Source organism: Blennius ocellaris (assembly GCF_963422515.1).
Source record: "Blennius ocellaris genome assembly, chromosome: 2".
Taxonomy (NCBI): domain Eukaryota; kingdom Metazoa; phylum Chordata; class Actinopteri; order Blenniiformes; family Blenniidae; genus Blennius; species Blennius ocellaris.
This window is the reverse complement of record NC_137651.1, coordinates 16376691-16384588: the sequence shown is the minus strand read 5'-3', so window position 1 is coordinate 16384588 and position 7898 is coordinate 16376691.

The window sequence follows — 7898 nt, the reverse complement described above, 5'->3', positions numbered from 1 at the left end:
AAAAAAATGGAAAAAAAAAAACCCCGAGTAGAGCTGTAGAAAAAAAAACGTATACAATAGATTAGAAAAAAAAAGAGAGCTTCAAGTTTGCTCCCTTGTGCGTGCGTTTTTAAATGCTATAAAAGAAGCAGTATTTTGGTTTCAGAGACAGGACATGGCTGGCAGTGTCTGTAGCCTTGTGACGGTTGATCTCGTGGTTGTCGGTGTATTTGTGGTGGAGGAGGGAGAGACGGACGGGAAGTAAAAAAAAAAAAATAGAAACTGCACATGCAGACTGCTGCCAATACATGTACAATTATCGGGTCACTGTTTTATTATGATGCACAATTTATAAACCGTTGTTTCAAATGTCTAATTGTTTAAAGCCACTGTCGTTTTAAAACACAGAGTTTTTTTCCACACTTTTTTTCTGTCAACTACATAAAGGAAAGTAGTAATGGATAAATACAGACACTGATTCAGTGGCTCCACTCGAAAAGTAGAAACCACTTTTACACTGGACAATAAACAAACACAAATACAGTCACTGCAATTTCATTAGAAGAAGGTTAATAATAGAATTGAAGCAATAGTATGTCGAGCAAGGATCGACACCTATAATCATGATGTTTGACATGATTATAACATATTTAGATTTATTGAGTTTTAGCTACTGATTTACAGGTAAGGGCAAACTGGAGAGTTGTCAGTTACTGTTGTAGAGTCAGAATGCCAGCATTTGATCATTTCCACATTTATAAATTGAAAATTAAATAATATCAAGTGTCATCAAGTTGATGACACCATTTTATTTTTAAACTATGTGTCACATAGAAGGCAGACATGGGCTGCATGTTGACCACGGGCTATTTGTTGCCCATGCAGACATAGCATATTTGATATATGACTAAAAAGGTAATTCCCACAAGCACAAGCTGAGTACATTTGAAAGATAAAACTGCCACCTACAATATAAAAGCATATAGATTGTAATGTTTGTACACTAATATCTATATGATTTATATTTTCTCATTGATCTCTTGGGGGCTGGTCAGTCCTATGTGGACAGACATAAAGACATAAGCACTCATTGATTTTTCCAACACTGCACAGACATTTTTACACTTCATAATCGGTCGTATGAGGAAAATTGATAACCCTTTAAAAGCACTATTGAAATTCAAGTAAAAGGAAATGACATATAGTATAGTACAGCATAGTATAGTATAGTATAATATAGTGTAGTAATTTGTGTGAAGGTATTTCCACTGAGAGTAACCAGGTAGCTGTGCAAGACAAACCAAAAATTAACCAGTTTCTCAACTATAGCAATATTCCTCTTATATCCACTCTTCCTGGGTGGGAGGGCAGAGGAGAGGAGGATGGTGGGAAATAAGAGGCAAAAGCAAGCTGGTGGTAAGAGGTGACACCTTTTCATTCATTTCTTAATATCCTGTCTGTCAGAGGTAAAAAAAAAAAAAAAAGGGGGGGGGGGGGGGGGGGGGGGAGAACAATTCTCCAGAGTTACATTTTGCGTCATCAGTAAATGTGGAATAGAGGAGCAATGATGGGCGACTTTGATTATCAATCACTCCGATCAATGTCATCTTTACTACAGAAGGCCCAATTGTGAAAACTCATCTGGATGCATAGGGATATTCTCACAATAGTGGGAAAAGCCAAGGAGATTAAGACAAAACCAGTAAGTGATGGAGGGAGGTTATTTTATGAGCAACCTGGGCAGGAAGAGAGGGGGGGGGGGGGGGGGGGGGAGGATGTACTTAGTTCTGGTGTCAAGCCAGCCCTCACTTCTGAAAACAACGTCAAGCCAGCCCCCACTCAATTTAGCGGTGCGCGTATACACTATGCATTACCGTAAGAGCAAACTCAGACCTATTTCAAAATAAAAGTGACGTTTAAATGAACGAGATTCATTCAGATAGTTGATGAAACACAAAGTAATACTATAACTAATAACAATAAAGAAGATTAATTAATTTATCGTTGATACAAACTAATAAAAATGACATATCAATAAAATTATTGCCCACAGAAGCCAAAAAAACTTTTTTTTATTAGTATTAATGTTATTATAATACTATAGATATAAACCCACTCTGATCACATTACTAAAATTAAAGGCCCAATAGAACAGTAGGTCTTGGAGAAATTCCGACTCATTTAACATCAGATTGATAGTAGACCTGATAAGGTGTATAAAATAAGAGCCCTCTGACAGCTTATCTGGGCTTGAATGACTCTGATTTCAGACTAATTTTAAATGGAAGTTCCCTGTTGTCATCAAACCAATCCACATCAAACTGATAGTAGACCACCCCAGGATGCCACTCACCAAGCATCAGCCAGATCTGATGTGGAATTCCAAAATAAGAGCCCTTTGAAATACCATATCTGAGCACCTATTGTACCAAATTTGAAGTGATATTAAATGGAATTTCCACGTTATCATTTCACCATTCCAATTCAGACTGATAGTAGGACACCTCAGGATGCCTCTCACCAAGTATCAGCCAGATCTGATGTGGAATTCCAAAATAAGAGCCATTTGAAAGTGCTCATCAGAGCAGCATTCATGCCAACTTTGAAGTGATATTAAATGGAATTTCCACGTTATCATTTCACCATTTCAATTCAGACTGATAGTAGGACACCCCAGGATGCCTCTCACCAAGTATCAGCCAGATCTGATGTGGAATTCCAAAATAAGAGCCTTCTGAAATACCATATCTGAGCACCTATCACACCAACTTTGAATTGATATAAAATGGAATTTCCACGTTATCATTTCACCATTTCAATTCAGACTGATAGTAGGACACCCCAGGATGCCTCTCACCAAGTATCAGCCAGATCTGATGTGGAATTCCAAAATAAGAGCCTTCTGAAATACCATATCTGAGCACCTATCACACCAACTTTGAATTGATATAAAATGGAATTCCCACGTTATCATTTCACCATTCCAATTCAGACTGATAGTAGGACACCCCAAGATGCCACTCACCAAGTATCAGCCAGATCTGATGTGGAATTTCAAAATAAGAGCCATTTGAAATACCATATCTGAGCAACATTCACGCCAACTTTGAAGTGATATTAAATGGAATTTCCACGTTATCATTTCACCATTCCAATTCAGACTGATAGTAGGACACCCCAGGATGCCACACACCAAGTGTCAGCCAGATCTGATGTGGAATTCCAAAATAAGAGCCCTTTGAAATACCATATCTGAGCACCTATTGTACCAACTTTGAAGTGATATTAAATGGAATTTCCACGTTATCATTTCACCATTTCAATTCAGACTGGTAGTAGGACACCCCAGGATGCCTCTCACCAAGTATCAGCCAGATCTAATGTGGAATTTCAAAATAAGAGCCTAAGGGTGAGGAGCTCAGTCACCCTCAGAGATAGGGTGAGGAGCTCAGTCACCAGGGAGGAGCTTGGAGTAGAGCCACTGCTCCTCCACATCGAGTGGAGCCAGTTGAGGTGGCTCAGGCACCTGTTTCGGTTGCCCCCCGGACGCCTCCCTATCCCGAGGGAGGTGCTCCGGGCATGTCCCTCCGGTAGGAGGCCTTGTGGCAGACCTAGGACACGCTGGAGGGACTATGTCTCTCGGCTGGCCTGGGAACGCCTTGGGATGCCATGGGAAGAGCTGGAGGAAGTGTCTGGGGTGAGGGAAGTCTGGGCAACTCTGCTTGGACTGCTGCCTCCACGACCCGGCCCTGGATAAGCGGCAGAAAATGGATGGATGGATGGATGGATGGATATGTTTTGAAATTCCACATCAGATCTGGCTGATACTTGGTGAGTGGCATCTTGGGGTGTCCTACTATCAGTCTGAAGTGGAATGGTGAAATGATAACGTGGAAATTCCATTTAATATCACTTCAAAGTTGGCGTGAATGTTGCTCAGATATGGTATTTCAAATGGCTCTTATTTTGAAATTCCACATCAGATCTGGCTGATACTTGGTGAGTGGCATCTTGGGGTGTCCTACTATCAGTCTGAATTGGAATGGTGAAATGATAACGTGGAAATTCCATTTAATATCACTTCAAAGTTGGTACAATAGGTGCTCTGATATGGTATTTCAGAAGGCTCTTGTTTTGAAATTCCACATCAGATCTGGCTGATACTTGGTGAGTGGCATCTTGGGGTGTCCTACTATCAGTCTGAAGTGGAATGGTGAAATGATAACGTGGAAATTCCATTTAATATCACTTCAAAGTTGGCATGAATGTTACTCAGTTATGGTATTTCAAATGGCTCTTATTTTGAAATTTCTAATCAGATCTGGCTGATCCTTATCTATAGTATTATAATAACAGTAATACTAATAAAAAAAAAAAATTTGGCTTCTGTGGGCAATAGTTTTATAATTTCATTTTATTAGTTTGTATCAATGATAAAGTAATTTATTTTCTTTGTTGTTATTAGTTAGAGTATTAATTTGTGTTTCATTAACTATCTGAATGAAGGCGATATTTCGTTCATTGAAACGTCACTTTTATTTTGAAATAGGTCCGAGTTTGCTCTTACAGTAATGCATGGCGTATACGCGCACCGCTAAATTGAGTGGGGGCTGGCTTGACGTCGTTTTCTGAAGTGAGGGCTGGCTTGACACCAGTTACTTAGTGGAGTGGTTCGAGGAAATGAAGCCATTAAGGCATGCAGTGTTGAGAGGGAGAGAAGGAAGAGAGTTCTTACTTTGTGGTTGAACTGAAACACTGTTGACTACAATGAGGAAATATCTGTAAACTCATTGTCATTGCTGTGTGTTTGCTGTATTTTCCATCTGAATCCGACATAATCTCATATTGGAAGGTTGCAGGTTCAATTCAGTGGAAAGTGCTTTGGGGACAAGCAGAGGAATAGTGCCATACAAGGGAAATCACGTTCTTTATGCATGAAGAAGGCACCAATAGCTCTCTATGTTAATGTTAATGTTAATGTTAATGTTAAGGTTAATGTTAATGTTAATATGCTGAGGAACAGACACCGGCAGCGACAGACATGAGGTACGGCTCTCCACTGCCTCACCCAGGATTACTGCCCTGGATTTGATCACCAAATACTCAAAATCGGCGACTATTACTTAATAAAATGTCAAAAATGTGTATAGTCATACTGAAAATGCATCTTCAACCCAAATTGGTGAAAATATTCATATTTATTTTATGCACATCTTTCTTTTATTTTGCCTCCCCTGACCGCACGTCACTGTATAATATGAACTGGCGGGTAGTCTGCGAGTAGATTAGGTTCTCTCATAAGCAGTTGATTAGAAACTTGATGTGTGAGTACGAGAAGGAGTGTTTTTATTTGTCTTGTATTTGTATTTGTATTTGTAATAGCATCGCTTCAGAAAATGATTGAAGATAACATTTTGGGACAAAATCAAGAGATTATTTTGTTAATTTCTCTCTTCTTTTGCAGGCTGGACCAGATGTTGTATACTGTATGAATGTATGTACAATGAAGGTAAGATATTCATGAATGGAAAAGATTCATAAAAGGTTTAGTATGATAAAAAAAAATCTATTAGTGGAACATCATTGTGTTTTTTTAGGATAACTATCATCATATTTATATTATGTGCCGCTTTCCTTAGCAAGTTCTCCACTAAAACCTAATCTACTCGCAGACTACCCGCCAAACATTGTTGAGAAACGTATTCCTTCATCCCATTTTCTGTTAAAGATGTTTGAATAGCTTAAAATGCTTCAATCCAAAAAAATCCTCATGTCCAGAGAATTTACCTCCTTGCCTTTTCCCCACAGTCTGCAGATATGATGTTAGAAGCAGTGTGTCATATTTTGAATGTGCCAGCGATATGGAAAACCGCTTGTATTCTGCCTGTATTAACACATTGTGACGCCTCAGTCTTGGACCACCGGCAACCAACAAATCATTTGTGTTCTGTACTATCCGGTTAGAGGAAGAAGCACAACACAATTGCTGCTGCCACAAAAGAGCCCAGTGTCATTATAGATGCTTTTGACACAAAGAATATCTGTGCTGTCTTCTTCATCAACATATTTAAAGTCTTTTATACCGTTGATCATGGTATTTTATTCCAAAAACTGTGTGACATAAGCATGTCTGACCAAAATAAAGTATTCGTTTTATGCCAATAGATCATCCTCAAGATTTTATAAATGATGTTATGATGACTTGCTTGATCATGTCCTATTTTATACATGTTTGTCTCTACATGTAAGATTGCGTTTTGTTTTTTGACATGTCTCTCTTGAAATTATAACATTGAACTCTGTGAGATCTGTATGAATAAAGGGTGAATTAAAAAAAAAATTTAAATAGTGAAAGGCTGAATTTTCTTTTTGCAAACTGATTAATGCACATTAAACGATGGCACTTTTAATGGTAAGAGACATATAAGACCTTTTTTTGCGTATCTGGACTAATAGACAAAGGGACCTGTTTCCAGTATTAAAAAATTTACACAGATGACATATAATGAATATGAGGTTTAACAATTTCACATGTGAATTAAAAATATAAATTCACTATTTGCTGCATGATTGTTTTATTTAAGAATCTTACAGTAAACATAGAATGACAGTATTTGCCATATCACTAATCAATAAATGAAATATCTGTTATCCATGTGAATGTTTAATACATTATGATGAGGTCTATTCAACCTCTAACACAGTGATTCCCAACCGGGGGTACACGGACCCCTAGGGGTACGCGAGGGTATTGCAGGGGGTACGCAGAAAGATTATAAATTAGCCTACAGTATCCACACACACAAAAAAAAAAATCATACTATATTATATTGTATTATATCATGAATTTTAGTAAGGCCATACGTTTATTTTCCATGAGTAGCAGTTCATCCACAGTGATTGTAACACTACAATGCACATAATATGAAAAGACTATAAAGTGGCGCGCTTTAAAAAAAAAAAAAAAAAAAGGTTCACGTTCTTGCTGCGGGCGCGCACGATTCGCGAAGCTAGCTAACTCTAGCTGCATACCGACTGTAAACATGGATGCATGGCTAGGCAGGAGTAAACGTCCAGCTACCGCTACTGCTACCGTCGCCTCGGACGCAGGCACAGGGGAGCCCAGTGAAAAAAGGAATTATGAAAGACTTATGAAAGACAAGCAAGCGCAAGTGTCTCATTAAAAGGTATGTTTTTACACTCACAATAATTGTTTTATTTAAATGAGCAGTTGGATAGATAGAAAGACAAAGGGTTAAATATAAGTACACATTAAGGCGAATAATCACACACGAGAGAGGGGGTACTTTTCACATGGAAACCAGCTCAAGGGGTACACTGGTCAAAAAAGGTTGGGAACCACTGCTCTAACACATGGTTGTTGTTTTTTTGTCAGTGTGGGTTTACACTGGAGAATCATGACTAACACGTGCACAACCTCCGCACAAAAATACTTGAAAAGTTAAAAGTCCTGAACTCAAAGCGGGAATATTCTCACTGAAAGACAAAAGTGCGAACCACCACACCACTGGAAGTCTGACATTGTTTCATATTAAGAAGAAAAAGTGTTTTAAGGTGTGTTTTTTTTTTTCTTTCTTTCTTAAATAAACCATGAAAGACCACCAAGTGCCACCAATTATCAACAGCGTAAGATGTCTTCAAGAAGCTGCCAGCTGCGTGTGGTAACTGGGGAGACCATGGCCATGACTGATTTCTCCAGTGACTTGAGACGTGATGCTGCGCTCGGTTGTCAAGTAACCTGAAGAAGACAAAAACACTGAGAAGAAAAATGAGGGAGAGAGAGAAACAGGTGAACAGAAACAGAGGAAGGAAAAATGAAAACCACGTAAATCCTGGAGAAGATCATCCTGAGTCTGAGTGATATAATTCTGAATTGTAATATCAGGATTTAGACTCTA